We start from the raw sequence: 17,072 nt of genomic DNA, 5'->3' as shown, positions 1-17,072 counted from the left end.
GTCCAATCTAGAAGTGATGAAAGCATGGACCAGGGTTTCAGCAGCTGTAGGTGAGAGTATGGGCCAAAGCCGATCAATGTTCCGGAGATGGAGAAAGGCAGACTTGATGTGTGGTACAAACATGAGACAGGAGTCAAACAGAACCCCTAAATTACGCACAGTAGGCGACTGGCTAATGGAGGTGTCATCAACAAGTAGGCTGCATTCAGGAAAGGCAGAGATAGCTGACTTGGTGCCAATAACCGTTTAAGGAAATTGCAGCTTAGCCAGTGTGTTATCTCCTGGATGCCGGATAGCAATATGGAAGGAGGGAAGGAATCTGTTGATTTTAAATCAAGGTAGATCTGAGTGTCATCAGCATAAACGTGATAATTAAGACTGAAATGATATTGCCAAGGGGAAGTATGTATATGATAAATAACAGGGGACCGGGAACAGAACCTTGTGGCACACCCTGAGTGACTGGAGCAGAAATGAATTTGTGCTTCCCAATACTAACATACTGAGACCTGTCAGTAAGATAAGATGTAAACCAGGAAAGCACAGTGCCAGAGAAACCAATTCTGGAAAGACGTGAGAGGAGTATTTTATGGTTAACAGGGTCAAAAGCGGCAGTTAGATCAAGGAGCAGAAGGACAGATGTACGGCCAGAGTCAGAGGAAAGAAGCAGATTATTTAGTACACTGAGGAGAGCCGTCTCAGTGCTGTGAAGGGAGCGGAAACCTGACAGAAATGTATCAAAAAGATTATTGGTGGACAGAAAAGCCTGTAGCTGTATGGCAACAGCCCTCTCAAGAACTTTAGATAGAAAAGGCAGATTGGAGATAAGTCTGTAGTTATGTAGATCTGAACAGTCAAGGCCAGGTTTCTTAAGGGTAGGGGTAATAGCTGCCTTTTTTTTAGAGAGCAGGGAACATAACCAGAAGTGAGTGAAAGATTAATGAGATGAGAAATGGAGATAGTGATAGCAGGGAGACACCACTTCGGAAGTGGAGTTGGAGCAGGGCCAAGTTGACATGAAGAAGATTTGGACTTGGCAATAATTACAGCAATGTCATCAGGGGAAACAGGAGAAAGATTTGAGAGGGAAGCACTACCAGCACTGAGAGGAAGGGGAGAGAGGTCAGGAGGGGATGAGTTGAGAAAGCCTTTGTTAATGGAGCTAATTTTGTCTTGAAAGTGATTGAGAAAAGCAGTAGAGGTGTGAGGAGAGGATGAGACTGTATGAGTAGGCCGAGAGAGTTTATTAACAAGAGAGAAGAGTTGCTTGGGATCATGTCTGGAACCTTGAATAAGATTAGAGTAGTACAAGGAACGAGCAGACTTAAGTGCAGCTTTGTGACTAGCATATGCTCAGAAAAGGCAAGAGCATGCACATGGAGCCCAGTTTTTTTATAGAGTTGCTCAAGGTGCCGGCCAGCGGTCTTGAGAGTGCAAAGCTCGGGAGTAAACCAGGGAGATGTGTGAGTGGAAGGTACAACCCTAGTTTTAAGTGGGGCTAGTGAATTAAGGATGGTGGAGATAGAGTCATTATAGAGAGAGACTGCATCATCAGTAGAGGATAGGTTACAGATTGTAGGGAAGGGAGAAGCATTAAGATGCAAAGAGAAGGATGGGGAATCAACAGCAGAAAAATTACAGAAGGATATTGAAGTTTTAGAGCGAATTTTTGGAGATGGGATGACAGAGATCAGCAGTAATAGCTTTGTGATCAGATATACCCAAACACAAACCAGAGATGTTACTAATGCTACAACCATAGGGAGAAGAACAAATTAAATCTTAAATCTTAATCTTAAATTGCTTAAATCTTTTTTTTTTTTTAATTCTTTTATTAAAAAGAATATGTCCATGCTTGTGAGTAGGAAAATTGACATACTGACATCCCCGAGCATCATCAGAGATGGAGACATGGAGGTAGCGATGGTAAGCAGTTCACTGAGTTCAGACAGAATGTCAGCTGTGGAGAGTTTAGGTGGGCGATATACCAGCAGTAGAATTAAGGTAGACTGGCCAGACACTTTTAGAGCCATGTATTCAAAAGCAGAAACTTCATGTAGTTTGCACAGAGTTAGTCTTATATTTTGATTGTAAATGACAGCCAGACCACCGACTCTGCCTGTTAATCTAGGAGCACAGTGGTAGGTAAAGCCAGGATGGGTAGCTTCATTGAGAGGGATGTAAAATCCCTGTGCCAAGTTTCAGTCAGACAGAGGATATCTATGTGCTTCTGACCAAAAAATGTAATTGAGAAGTGAAGCTTTGTCTGTGAGAGAGTGACAGTTAAATAAGGCGAAGTTGAAGAGGCCAGGAGAGACAGAGGGCAGAGATGAGAATGAGATCGTTGCTTGTGGGACAGGGCACAGAGCACCAGCGTCGACTCCATTGCTGAATTTGGCTTTGAACTTCCGATATCCACAGCCATTTGTCCAGTTTTTTTATAGAGTTGCTCAAGGTGCCGGCCAGCGGTCTTGAGAGTGCAAAGCTCGGGAGTAAACCAGGGAGATGTGTGAGTGGAAGGTACAACCCTAGTTTTAAGTGGGGCTAGTGAATTAAGGATGGTGGAGATAGAGTCATTATAGAGAGAGACTGCATCATCAGTAGAGGATAGGTTACAGATTGTAGGGAAGGGAGAAGCATTAAGATGCAAAGAGAAGGATGGGGAATCAACAGCAGAAAAATTACAGAAGGATATTGAAGTTTTAGAGCGAATTTTTGGAGATGGGATGACAGAGATCAGCAGTAATAGCTTTGTGATCAGATATACCCAAACACAAACCAGAGATGTTACTAATGCTACAACCATAGGGAGAAGAACAAATTAAATCTTAAATCTTAATCTTAAATTGCTTAAATCTTTTTTTTTTTAATTCTTTTATTAAAAAGAATATGTCCATGCTTGTGAGTAGGAAAATTGACATACTGACATCCCCGAGCATCATCAGAGATGGAGACATGGAGGTAGCGATGGTAAGCAGTTCACTGAGTTCAGACAGAATGTCAGCTGTGGAGAGTTTAGGTGGGCGATATACCAGCAGTAGGATTAAGGTAGACTGGCCAGACACTTTTAGAGCCATGTATTCAAAAGCAGAAACTTCATGTAGTTTGCACAGAGTTAGTCTTATATTTTGATTGTAAATGACAGCCAGACCACCGACTCTGCCTGTTAATCTAGGAGCACAGTGGTAGGTAAAGCCAGGATGGGTAGCTTCATTGAGAGGGATGTAAAATCCCTGTGCCAAGTTTCAGTCAGACAGAGGATATCTATGTGCTTCTGACCAAAAAATGTAATTGAGAAGTGAAGCTTTGTCTGTGAGAGAGTGACAGTTAAATAAGGCGAAGTTGAAGAGGCCAGGAGAGACAGAGGGCAGAGATGAGAATGAGATCGTTGCTTGTGGGACAGGGCACAGAGCACCAGCGTCGACTCCATTGCTGAATTTGGCTTTGAACTTCCGATATCCACAGCCATTTGTCCAGATAGCTGGGATACTAGTTTTAGACGATTGGAACAACACTGGTCGAGGTTTACGCGCATGGTGGATATAGCGGGTACGGCGAGCAGGCCCGTCGCGATGGGGCAGGCAAACCAGGCAATTGCTTGGGGCCCCAAGCTGGCCTGGGGCCCCCGGACAACAACAGGTTAAGAATTAAATGCAGCGACAAACTGTGTGAGCCCCCCTTTACATTCTCAAAGTCATGAGCAATGACACTGTTCTCAGAATTCCCCTGCCAAGTTTTAGACGCCGGCAAATATGAAACTTAACCATGAAGCGAATTTATCCATCAGGAAGCCAAAAGAGAAAACAAAAGAAGGAAGAGGAACACAAAAAAACACAAGACAGTGGTAAGTGATGATTTACACTGGATAAATTAGGCCTACCTGTACAAATGGTGTAATTTAGCAGCAGGTAGGCTAAAAACAATATATACGTCCCGGGTAGTGTTGCCACCTGTCCCGGTTTTCCCGGGACTGTCCCGGTTTTTACGTGCCTGTCCCGGTTTGTCCCGGTTTATCTTCTTTTTAATATTCAGTCCCGGAGAAAAATTAGGTTAGTTAAAACCACGATTCAGACTGTTTCTGCACAGTCTTTTTTCCCGCTGTGTCCATTTTAAACCCCTCCGGTAACATTTTACGTTCGCCCCCCCTCATCAGATTACACTCGCCACCCTGTGTCAGTATGACAGTGTCCTTGTTTTTTGTCAGACCTAGGTGGCAACCCTAGTCCCGGGTAATCCCATACTTAGGTTGGGGGGGCCCCGGTTGGTGTCTTTGCTTGGGGCCCCCAAATACCTTGAAACGGCACTGACGGCGAGCGATACCAATAGAGCAGCAATCGTTGTATGTGGACAAGTCGAGACGAAGGTGAGTGCAGAGAGAACATCCGAAGTGTACACAAACCTGAGACCGAAGGCACTTCCATCAGGACCAGTAAAAGCAGAGACGACATCCACAGATCCCGACAGGCAGATGACAAAAAACAAGACTCCGGCAGGATACATAGCTAGTAGCTACCAGACTCAATGGCCAGCAACGCAATGCTATGGCTAGAGCTACATTAGCCAAACACCACAACCCAGTCACCAGAGAGGCGGCTAGATCAGCTTCCATATGACCCTGTTTATGCTTATTGGCGCAACGAAGATGAGGAAAGGAAAAAATAGAAAACGGCTGTGACCTCTGGCTACCTCGTTCAATAGCTACTTAGTAGCCAACTCAACACATTACTCAATAAGGCACACAGAAACGTTATGAGGCTGATATAATAAATATCGCCATCCTGCGAAATATTCAAATTCACTTTATTTTTTGTATGTATTTACTTATGTATTATTTCTTACTATTGTATTGTTAAATATTTTAGTTTTTTAATGGTGAATGGAGGAACACCAAAGTAAGAATTTCATTGCACAGTGTAACTGCCTGTTTCTGCTGGGCACATGACAATAAATCTCTTGAATCTTGAATCTATACTTGACACACATCTGCACCGCCGTGCTCCGGGTTCCTGGAGTCCCAAATCCTCCTGCGTAAATATGTGCTTCTCCCACACACACTCCATGCTAGCTGGTAGTGATGTAACATTTGAAGCGATGCCTCTGAGCCTGTATCGAGCAAAAAGGGGCGTGCCAGATGAAGTCCTGGTTCGAGGCATGTGTTATTACCGTAAAAATCATGTGACCTCGGATTCAGTGGGCTACGTCATCGTTTCATTTTGAGTGTCACAACAACAACAAAGGGGGTTTGAGCCTTGCGGCCCTTTGTGGGTTTTGAGTTGCCGTTTGGTGTTGTGAGAGGTGTGCATTGGTTAATTAGTTAGAGTTAGTGGTTAAAGTTCTGTTATAAAATAGATTAGATCAGCTATTATTTATTATTCTTATAGACTTTAAGCTAGTTGTAATCTAGGTAGGATTCTAAGGCGTCTAAGAAAAGGAATCGACTTAACTCCAACACTGTTAAAAAGCTTCTTTAAAAGAAAACAAAAATCAGTCATTTATATATGTTCCATCTGTTGCAGTTTGCTGTCTTTCAGTTCCATAAGCACGCTTGTACTCCCAGTTCCACAAGCATTTATTTCAAGTTTTATTTATGTGTTTATTTATATTGGGTGTTCAACATCACCACTCAAATAATCATATTTCCATGTAAAAACAAACTTTTATATTCATTGGGACGTGGCAAAAATATTTTATTTTATACATAGACATTCCAGGTTTCTCTGACTCAGAATTAATTGAGTCTGTCATATATCCTTTTGCACAGCATGTGTCACTAGTGAGAACGAGTCAACGAGGCTTCGGGTAATGAACCTTTTGGTGAACCTTTGAGCTGGAAAGTGTCACGTCTAGCCCCTCCCTCCTCCCTGGTCCCGCCTAGCCCCGCTCCCATTCGTCCATCCGTCTGTCTGTCACGCCCTCGTCGTCAGTCTCACACACCTGACTCTCGTTTCACCGTCTTGTTTTCAGTGTATAAAAACCCCCTAGTGTTTTACCCCCGTGTCGGTCATTCCCTGTACGTGAGTCCTTGCTGTTCCCCGGTATTGCCTTAGATTGTTCATGCTGTTGTCCTTGTGTGTAGTTCCTATTTCTCCTTTGCCCTGTTTCATAGGCTGTTCATGTTATTGTCCTTGTTCCCCCTCCCTGTTTCATTCTTAGCCTTCGCTAGCTTGGTTTTCCCTATGTTTGGCGTTTATGTTTGCTTTGTGTATATCCCTAGTCTTTGGTAGCTTGTACCTCGTTGTTTGTTTAGTTATCAGTTAATGCTCTTGTGGTATGTCCTCCTCGTATGCTTGTATGACTCTTGTTTGGTATCATCTTACGTTAGCCTCTCCCTGTTGTTTAGCATAGTTCCTCTACCCTCCGTGTCTTTGTTGTGTTTGGTAACCTCTTTTATTAAAACCCTTATATATTCTGCAATTGCGTCATGCCTGCCCGTCGAAAACGTTACAGAATGACCGACCTAAAAGTGACGCAGCAGGTAGAATCGTCCCCAGAGTGTTTTAGAGTACACCGGGGCGGTATTCGTAAACTTCAAAGAGAAGTCGAGAGACTAAACTTGTGTTTTAATAGAGACTCTCGCGGTAACCCCATTTCCCTTCCTTCACTGGCCCGTTGCCCGGACACATACAACGGCCTGTATGCTTCTGCAGACTATTTTATCCTCCAATGTAATTCTTACATTCGGTTGCTTACCTGCCCCACACCACCTGAGAACGTATTGGTATTATTTATGAGATCTCTACTATCCGACAAGGCGCTCGAGTGTGCGGATTTGATCTTAACGACCCGAGGAGAGGAAGCCTGGTCAGTAGAGGGGTTCGGAAACCTGATGCGTCTTAGTTTTGCATCGGGTGTGCTCCAGTTCAGATCGCCCCAAGGGCCGGATTACAAAGCAGAGGGGTCCCCCACGAAGGGTTTGGAGGAAAGCTGTGCCCCATTGCGACGGTTCCCCCTGGCCCACTCCTTTGATCCTATTCCCCGTGTGAGGGGGATCAGAGGCCAGAGACTCAAGCCATCAACGGGCACAACGCCCGCCGGCACAGCCCAGGTCTCCACACCGCAGCCAAGCAGTTTAGCGACTCCTGATGGCGTCTGCCTGGCAGATCCACCTCCTGGAGGGGGCAGCACTTCGGCTCCGCCTTCCAACAACGTTGTTCCGGTGGCTCCGCCTCCTGAAAAGGGGGGTACTTCGGCTCTGCCTCCTGACGACGTCTGTACTGCAACCCCAGCCCACGATGACGTCGCTCCGGCTGCCACGCCCCACGATGACGTCGCTCCGGCTGCCACGCCCCACGATGACGTCGCTCCGGCGGCCACGCCCCACGATGACGTCGCTCCGGCGGCCACGCCCCACGATGACGTCGCTCCGGCGGCCACGCCCCCAGAGGACGTCAGCCCGGCAGTCACGCCCCCCGATGACGTCGGCCCGGTGGACACGCCATCCGATGACGTCGACCCGGTGGACACGCCATCCGATGACGTCGGCCCGGAGGCTCCGCCCCCTGATGACGTCGGCCCGGAGGCTCCGCCCCCTGATGACGTCGGCCCGGAGGCTCCGCCCCCTGATGACGTCGGCCCGGAGGCTCCGCCCCCTGATGACGTCGGCCCGGAGGTTCCGCCCTCCGATGACGTCGGCTCGGCGACCACGCCCTCCGATGACGTCGGCTCGGCGACCACGCCCTCCGATGACGTCAGCTCGGCGACCACGCCCTCCGATGACGTCAGCTCGGCGACCACGCCCCCCGATGGCGTCTGCATGGTGAACTCGCCCCCCGATGACGTCTGCACGGCGACGCCGCCTGTTCCCGCTGCCCGCCAGCGGCCCCCGCCTGTTCCCGCTGCCCGCCAGCGGCCCCCGCCGGTTCCCGCTGCCCGCCAGCGGCCCCCGCCGGTTCCCGCTGCCCGCCAGCGGGCCCCGCCTGTTCCCGCTGCACGCCAGCGGACCCTGCCTGTCTCAGCTGCACGCCCGGCTCCCCAGGACACTCCTCAGCTTACGCCAGCCCCCCCAGTGACTGCCTTGCCCGCCTGTGGGCCTGGAGCTGGTTTTTTGCTGAACTGTCCGGACACTGTCCCTCCTGTTAACCCTGTTTTACACTCACCTGTGTTCCCTTTTTTGCCCTGTCCCCTCCCTGGCTTCCTGTTGGTCCCCGTTCCTGTGTGCGTGTCTGTCCGCGTCCGCGTGCCTGTCCCTGTGTCCGTCCTTGGTGGTGTCCTCCATGTCCCTGTGCCAGTCTCTGTTCCCCAGGTAGTCACCCACTTTGTTCCCGTCCCTGTCTCCGTCGTCCTCCGTCTGTTTGCCTCTGTGTCCCAGCCTTCCCGAGAGTCCAGTCCTGTTCCCTTGACCCAGTTTTTGTCCAGCCCCTTAGCTCCGCCCCCTGTGCCCGCTCCCCGTTCTGTCTCGTCTGGCCCCGTTCCCTCGTCGCCACCCGTTCCTTGTCCTGGTCCTCCCCTGCGTCCGGTGTCCGGGCCATTGTGTCCGTCCTGCCCCGTGTCTGTTGTCCCTGCCCCGGCCTCGCCCACTCGTTTCCCTCTGTGTTATGGTGTCTCTGTCCCCAGCGTCTGTCCGGCCCTCCCTGGTTGGCGTGCCCCGGAGTTGCACGCCTTGAGGGGGGGTTATGTCACGTCTAGCCCCTCCCTCCTCCCTGGTCCCGCCTAGCCCCGCTCCCATTCGTCCATCCGTCTGTCTGTCACGCCCTCGTCGTCAGTCTCACACACCTGACTCTCGTTTCACCGTCTTGTTTTCAGTGTATAAAAACCCCCTAGTGTTTTACCCCCGTGTCGGTCATTCCCTGTACGTGAGTCCTTGCTGTTCCCCGGTATTGCCTTAGATTGTTCATGCTGTTGTCCTTGTGTGTAGTTCCTATTTCTCCTTTGCCCTGTTTCATAGGCTGTTCATGTTATTGTCCTTGTTCCCCCTCCCTGTTTCATTCTTAGCCTTCGCTAGCTTGGTTTTCCCTATGTTTGGCGTTTATGTTTGCTTTGTGTATATCCCTAGTCTTTGGTAGCTTGTACCTCGTTGTTTGTTTAGTTATCAGTTAATGCTCTTGTGGTATGTCCTCCTCGTATGCTTGTATGACTCTTGTTTGGTATCATCTTACGTTAGCCTCTCCCTGTTGTTTAGCATAGTTCCTCTACCCTCCGTGTCTTTGTTGTGTTTGGTAACCTCTTTTATTAAAACCCTTATATATTCTGCAATTGCGTCATGCCTGCCCGTCGAAAACGTTACAGAAAGCCCCATTGGTTCATGAAGGCTTGTTTTGCCATGACTACTAGCTGGTTCAACAGCATCCCCGTTGTCTTCTCCAGTCATTTAGAACCGAATTAAGCCTGAATCATTGAAATACAGCTGATTTATACACACCATTCCGTCCGACACTCACATTAGCCGCCACGAGAACAAACACGATCTTGTCCTAACTGTGCAAGACTATAAATAATGTGAAACTGAGAGTGATCGAAACCAATACCACAATAAAAGACCCGCTTGCCGGTACACCTGGCTAGCAACAAACGCCAAAGCTGCTACGCTCAGTTGGCCATCTTCAAAACAAAAGCCTCACTACCTTTACTACATCTCTACCCGTGACATGGCAGCTCAATGAACGTTGGTTTATTTGAAAAAGGGTGTTGAGGACAACGTTCGGGAGCCGACAAGGCCAAAACAATAAATAAAAGGACTTTCAAGAAAGAAAGCAGAGTATTTAAAGAAACACAAGGGAAAGGACACAAAACTTCCCTAACTCCCTAGTCAAAAACAGTACTTAACGTGAACGTTAGGGAGCATTGAGCTCCCTACTTCCGCATTTACCCATAACCAATATTTACACTATATACAGAATATACAAGCCACATAATGCAAATCAACACTTGAAACAATCACTCACAAAAGTCACAACCAAACCAATATCTGAAATATGAGCAAGCAGACATGAATGTCAAAGCACTGTGCCCAACAACAGAGAAAACATGCTCTTCTTTTCCTGGCTGGGCGTGTCATCTTTATAGGCGAAGTGCCGGAATGAGGCAGTCAATCCGGTGACGACGTGACACTGGGACAACAGGGTGGAGGCACATCTGGATCCGCCATCAATGTATGGGACACAGTTTTCCTATACAACACAACACAATGCAAGCACACAACAACAACTAGTCTAAGGGGTCATAACAGCAGGAAAGATAAATCTTTGATTAAATTATTACAATTTGAACACAGTAATAATTGTATAGATTGGATGAGAAAGCATTCATGATAAATCTGACATGAATACATAGGAGCCTTTTCATAATGAAAGTTTTTGAGTTGTTGAGTTTCAGAGGTTTTTGTACAGTGTATTTGGGTTTCCTGTCACTGTGGGCACCAGGGCACAGTAGTACAGAGCAGAGTCTGATACTGCAGCAGAGGAGATCTTCAGATTCACACGATTTTTGTCTTTTTCTTTTACATCTTCTGCAGACATTCTAGGAAGATTAGGGTCACTGTTCTTTTTATTTACCATTGTGAAAAGAAGAAACTCTGGTCTAGATGTGGGAAACTGGCGATACCACTGAAGATCATCAGCAGTGCTCCCACTGTGACTGCAGGAGAGAGTAACAGTTTCCCCCTCTGACACATGCTTTACTGGGTCAACTGGTTCAATGTTCTGTGTTGAGACTTCACCTGGTGAGAAGAGGAAAAATGCAGTAAAACATCTCATGCTGGGAAACAAACATTCAGCATAAACTCTTCATAGAAATGTAAATTTTATTTAAATGTTTTGTAAGATTCCTCTGCGTCGTTGCACAAAAAATATCTACCACCATGAAGATAAACTCACCTAACAGTGTGAGTAGGAGAGAAAGTGTAAAGAGCAGCATGATAATGGAGATGTCAAGTGAGTTAAAGCCAAAGCTGAATGGGATTCATGTAGTTTTATACTGAGATACAGAGCTCCACCCTAACACCACCTCACAAATGATATCTACATAAAGCCTGCCCTCTTCTGGTAGATTTGTGTCATCACACTGTATTGATAGAAAATAATGGTTTGCTTTGATGCAATATGTCCATGAGATCAGTTGACCATTTTCAAGTTCTAATAAAGTGACAATTGCATACCATCAATAATAATGATACTGTCACTATAGTTCATCATGGATAAAATGTTATGATCAAGTCAAGAAATTTTTATACAGTATCTGTAATGGAAAACTTATTTAATGTCATAATAGTGCACCATAATTTAAAATTAATTAACTGACATTATATCAGTACACCACAATGGTAAACATATTCACTGTCATTATACCAGTTCACCATTGTCATGTTCTCACTCCGCCTCCTTCTTAAGCATTTAGGAGTGTCTGTCATCTCTCTCCCCGTGTTTTTCCATCTTCTCGTCTCATTTGTCATGCCCTTCTCATCACATCCTCTGCAGTCTGATTATTGTGTTCTACTGCATAAAGTTTAGTTCTGTGTTTTAGTTTGTGAATATATACCCTATGCTTCCAATCATCAGGTTCAGGTCAGTTTACTATTACTATTATTGTATGTGTTACACTTGTTGCTGCTCCTTTGTTTCTGCCCTAGGTCTGTGTTTCCCTGTCATCACTGGTCAGTCAGTTCTGTCTGTATTCATGTTCATGTCCTTATAGCTGTTTAATGCTCCTTCGTTTGTCTCCCTAGCCTTTCCCTATGTGTGCCTCTGCTATGTGCTCTTAGTTGAGTTGTGTTACCCATTCCTTGTCTGTTTGTATGGTTCCCTCTGAAGTGTTCCCCATTGATGGGGGAGGGCCGTGGTCTGTTGTCACAATTGATGAAGGCCCTAGAGTCAGTGTACAAAGTCAGGGACCGTCACAGCAAGCTAATGACAAGCCTGTAGATGAACAGTACACATTGTTCCCAGAAGGAGATTCTGGTGCTAATTCATCAGAGGGTATTTTGCGAGTTGTAAGTGGAGAGGCTCTCTGACTTCCTTAGATGTCGTTAAACCGGGTCCTGCAGAGAAGTGGTCTTCCACCTATTTGTGCTGACAAGGTGAGGCTAGATCAGTTGCTGCGTGGTGCTATCACTTCTGATCTGATGCTGACCAATCTTCGGCTTAGAGAGAGAAAAGATAAGCCACCCTCTTTTCTCCAGCTGTTAAAGGAGATTCGTATAGAGGAAGAATATGAAGCCTCAAGAAAACAGCTTCATCCTGTTGTGCAAAGTGCATATGTAAAGCAGGAAGTTGATGAAAAACAGACTGAAATTCAGAGCTTGAAGTCTGAGATGAAGGAGCTAAGGTCAACTCATTAGTGGCTGGTACTGTGTCTAAGGCAGTTCAAGACACCCTAGCTAGCACTGATCAGACTCCCCATAATGCTGTATCCATTGAGTGAACCACAAGCGGCTGTCTCATCGGTAAATACATCAAAGCTAGCTGCTAGCTCTTCACAAAGATCACTCAAAGTCTCAGAGGAACATTTTTGTTATCGGTGTGGAGAGAATGGACATTTCACAGGGAAATGTCAAAATCCAGAAAACCAGGCTAAAGTTATCAAGAGACTAATTCAAGCCCTGAAGTTGTCCAAGACCAACAAATCATCTGGTGATGCCACTGCTAGCACTATGAACTGTTCAGTCAAGAATAGTACTGCCCATGTATCGGAAAGTGCGAGCATTCCAGATGGGCTGGTTGGGCCACCAAGCCTGGTCCCACTGAAAGATGGGCAGCCCTGTACTGCCTTATTGGATAGTGGCTCCCAAGTGACAATCATTTTTGAACACTGGTACCAGCGACACTTGTCTAATATCCCCATTCAGCCAGTATCTGGTCTATCGTTGTGGGGCTTAAGTGAGTCAGGTGTTAGCTACCCATATAGTAGCTATGTAGTAGTCGACCTTGAGTATCCAGCTGAGGTGCTAGGAACTGTTCAGACAGTAGCTGTCTTTGCCCTCATATGCCCTAGTCCAAGAGCTGATGACAATACCTGTCATTGTAGGTACCAATGCTAGCCATTTTAGACGCTTGGTGAACCAATGCAAGGACAATTGTGTTGATGTCACACAGGCACTGGGCCTTCGTGTTTGTGTCAGTGAAGGCCAACCTGCACTTAAAGGTGTTAATGTTTCCGTCCAGGGGGACAATGAGGCTGGTCGTGTCCGATGGATGGGTCCAGGGCCTTTGACCTTACCACCACATGGTGATGCACCAGTTGTGTGCAAGGTGGAACTGAAGAAGCCTGTTCTGCAGGAAATACTGATGATGGACTCATCACCAGCTGTCACTCTACCTGCTGATGTGTTTATCCTTCCCATGGTGATGCCCGGTGGGGCATTAGATACTAATAGCTTCAAAGTCCTAGTCAGGAATGAGTCTACGAGAGAAATTTCTATACATGTGGGAACAGTGATTGGCAGTGTGCTTTACATTGATTCTGTTTCTACCATTCCACCGAAAGAGACAGATCCCTCCAACCTTGATGCAAGCCAAATAAACTTTGGAGACTCCCCCATCTCTGAAAAATAGAAGAACATGCTGCATCAGAAACTAGCCCAGAAGTCTCACGTCTTCTCAATGAATGAGTGGGATGTGGGGTTGGTGAAAGGGGTGGAGCACAGAATTCGACTGTCGGATTCCAGGATGTTCCATCAGCGATCACGTCGATTGGCCCCTGCAGACATTGAGGATGTGAGACGGCACTTACAAGAGCTGCTACAGGCAGGGATCATAAAAGAGTCAAGAAGTCGCATCCCCGATAGTGGTTGTATGGAAGAAAAATTGCACTGTCAGGATGTGCATAAATTACCGACTGTTGAATAGCTGAACTGTACCAGATCAGTACACTATCCCGTGCATTGAGGATGCACTGAATGCCTTGACAGTCAATGGTTCTCTGTGCTTGATCTGCGTTCAGGATACTACCAGATTGCCATGTCTGAAAAAGACAAAGAGAATCCCGTTAGGATTTTTCCAGTTTTGAGAGGATGCCACAAGGCATCACCGGAGCTCCAGCGACCTTTAAGAGGTTAATGGAGAAGGTTGTCGGAGACATGAACCTCTTACAAGTGCTAGTATACCTTGACGACTTGATTGTTTTCGGAAAGACGCTTGAAGAACACGAGCAGAGACTGCCCAAGGTCCTAGATTGTCTTGGGGAGGTAGGACTCAAACTTTCAGTCGACAAGTGTCAGATCTGTCTGCCCAGAGTCAAATAACTGGGGCACATAGTGTCTGCTGATGGTGTCGCCCCAGATCCAGAAAAGATAGAAGCTGTTACCGCCTGGACTATGCCAACAAACCTAAAGACACTGCAATCGTTCTTAGGGTTTTGTGGCTATTACAGAAGATTCGTCCAAAACTATTCTGCAATCGTCCGGCTATTGACCGTGCTCACCAAGAGGTACGCTCCTACCCAAAAGAGAAAGAAGCAAGCCCCTGATGTCAGCAGAATCTACTTGAAAGAGTCAGAGCCCTTTGGGGACAGGTGGCACAATGCATGCACAGATGCGTTCCACCAGATTATCCATTGCCTGACACAAGCACCTGTCTTGGCATTTGCTAACCCTTCAAGAGTACCCCGAAGGCCTTCGGCCAGTTGCTTTTGCAAGCAGAAAGCTCAGCACAGCTGAGAGAAATTATCCCATACACCAACTGGAATTCTTGTCCCTCAAGTGGGCAGTTGTTGACAAATTCCATGACTACTTGTATGGGGCAAGATTCTCAGTATGTACCTATAATAACCCGCTTACGTACGTGTTGTTAACAGCCAGGCTCAATGCGGTAGGGCATCGCTGGCTAGCTGCCCTGTCAACGCATGAGTTTCACATCCAGTATCGTCCAGGTCGACACAACATCGACGCCGATTTGTTGTCACAGAACACCCCAGATGTGGATGATGACGGTTGGGTGACTATTCCACAGTCTGGTGTCAAGACTATTTGTCAGAAAGTCAGAACCTGTTCACTCGATGCTTGTATATGTCGCACAGTTAGGGGCATCTTCACATTGTGTTCCTGACCTGTATGCGTATCCAATGCATATGAACTTGAAATCGCTTGAGCTCTTGTCAAAACAGAGTCTTGAGAAAGCTCAAGAAGGAGATGAAGCCATTGGACCAGCTATCTAAGCTGTCAAGCATAGAGAGTGGCCTGATTATATATCACAGAATCCAGAATTATCAAGATTGAAAAGAGAAATAGGGAAGCTTTCCATGAAAGATGGATTGTTGTACTGTTACACTAAGAAACCATCTGGAGAAATAGTCAGTCAGCTTGTCTTTCCAAGGGAGTTTCGGCCAATTGTCATGCAAGCCATGCATGATGACCTGGGACACCTTGAGCAGGAGGGAATTATCGACCTACTTCATAGGCAATTTTTTTGGTCAAAGATGTCAATGGGTGTAGAAGCGTACTTCAGGAACTGTGGAGAGTGTGTTGCTCACAAGACCCCTCCACAGAAAGCTGCTCCTTTGCACCAGATCATTAGCCATGGGCATATGGATCTGGTGTGCATGGACTTCCTTTCTATGGAGCTTGACTCCAAAGGCATAGCTAATGTCTTGGTAGTCACAGACCATTTTACCCGGTATGCTCAGGCTTTACCGACTAAAAGCCAAAAAGCCCAAGTAGTGGCTAAGACCCTGATGGAGAAATATTTTGTTCATTATGGACTGCCATCAAGGATCCATTCCAATCAAGGGAGGGATTTTGAGAGCAGATTTATCTGGGAACTGCTGCATATGATGGGGATTCGCAAGTCACAGACTACTCCTTATCACCCGCAAGGAGACCCACAGCCAGAAAGGTTTAAAATACAAACACCCTAGAGGTACTAGGTGTTGTGCCCTTTGACTCCTTGGCTTTGATGTCTGGTGAGGACACAGACATTTCAAAAGGGGGAGGGTGTAACAATGTTAAAATAAGTTCATGGTTTGTAAATATTTGTTAAAAAAAGAAACATTAAACGAGGTTAAATTAGGTTGATATTTAATTCTATTTGGAAAAAAGACATGTACAATAGTTTACCCTTTTACCTTTTGTAAAGAAAGTAATTAGATACTAGGTCATTTGGACAGGAAATGGGGGGAGTGAGAACGTTAGGATTACATGTAGGAGAGAGATGAGCGAAGGAGAGATAAGAGGACAGTATAGATCAGGGGTCGGCAACCTTTGAGACGCGGAGTGCCAACTTTAACATGTCTAGTCAATGAGTGTGCCGAGTAGCGAGCGAATGTAAGTTGTTGAGCGGGGGGGTGGGGGGGGGGTGGCGTCGAATGTAACCGGGGGGTAAATGGACACAGTTATATCGCGATCCGCTTAGCAGAGCGTTGAGGAGCGATTTCGATTGGAGGATCGTGCTCTCTGTCTGATATTTTTTATTACTAATTTTTTTTGCTGATGCTGGTCCAGCGTGTCGCGTGCCACTGATTATGCGTCCGCGTGCCAACTGTGGCATGCGTGCCATAGGTTGCCAACCCCTGGTATAGATTGTTAAGCCAGCTTTGGTCATCATTTGGTAAAAGTGCTTGACAAGTCTTTGTATCAAACATAATTTTTGGATTCTGTCCTTTGGATTTGATGACATCCGCAAAGTAATTTGTTCTAGCATTTTGAGCATCTCATTTAGGGAGCTGATCAGTTCTTTAAGATGGAGCCTATGAACCTCCAGCTTAGAGCTTTTCCACTGACGCTGAGCCTTACAGCAAACTCTCCTCATACTAAGGATTTCATATACAACAACTGTTGTATAGTGTATCTGTGTAGTAGGACTTTCTGTACAGTGTGTGTAGTAGGAGGTGTTTTGGCAGTGTATCTGTGTAGTGGGAGGTTTTTGTACAGTGTTTCTGGGTTTCCTGTCTCTGTATGCTGCAGGGCACAGTAGTACAGAGCAGAGTCTGATACTGCAGCAGAGGAGATCAGCAGATCCACTTATTTTTGATTCTGATTAACATCAGCAGACATACGTTGTGGGAGAGGTTCACTGTTTGTTCCACTTGTAGTGATGTAAAAGAGGAATTCAGGTCTGGATTGTGAATACTGTCTGTACCAGTGGAGACTGTATACACTCCCACTGAACTTTTTGTAGCTGCAGGACAGGGTAACATTATCTCCCTGA

This window comes from Brachyhypopomus gauderio, chromosome 14 (genome assembly GCF_052324685.1).
Source record: "Brachyhypopomus gauderio isolate BG-103 chromosome 14, BGAUD_0.2, whole genome shotgun sequence".
Taxonomy (NCBI): Eukaryota; Metazoa; Chordata; class Actinopteri; order Gymnotiformes; family Hypopomidae; genus Brachyhypopomus; species Brachyhypopomus gauderio.
Note: the sequence above shows the minus strand (reverse complement) of the source record.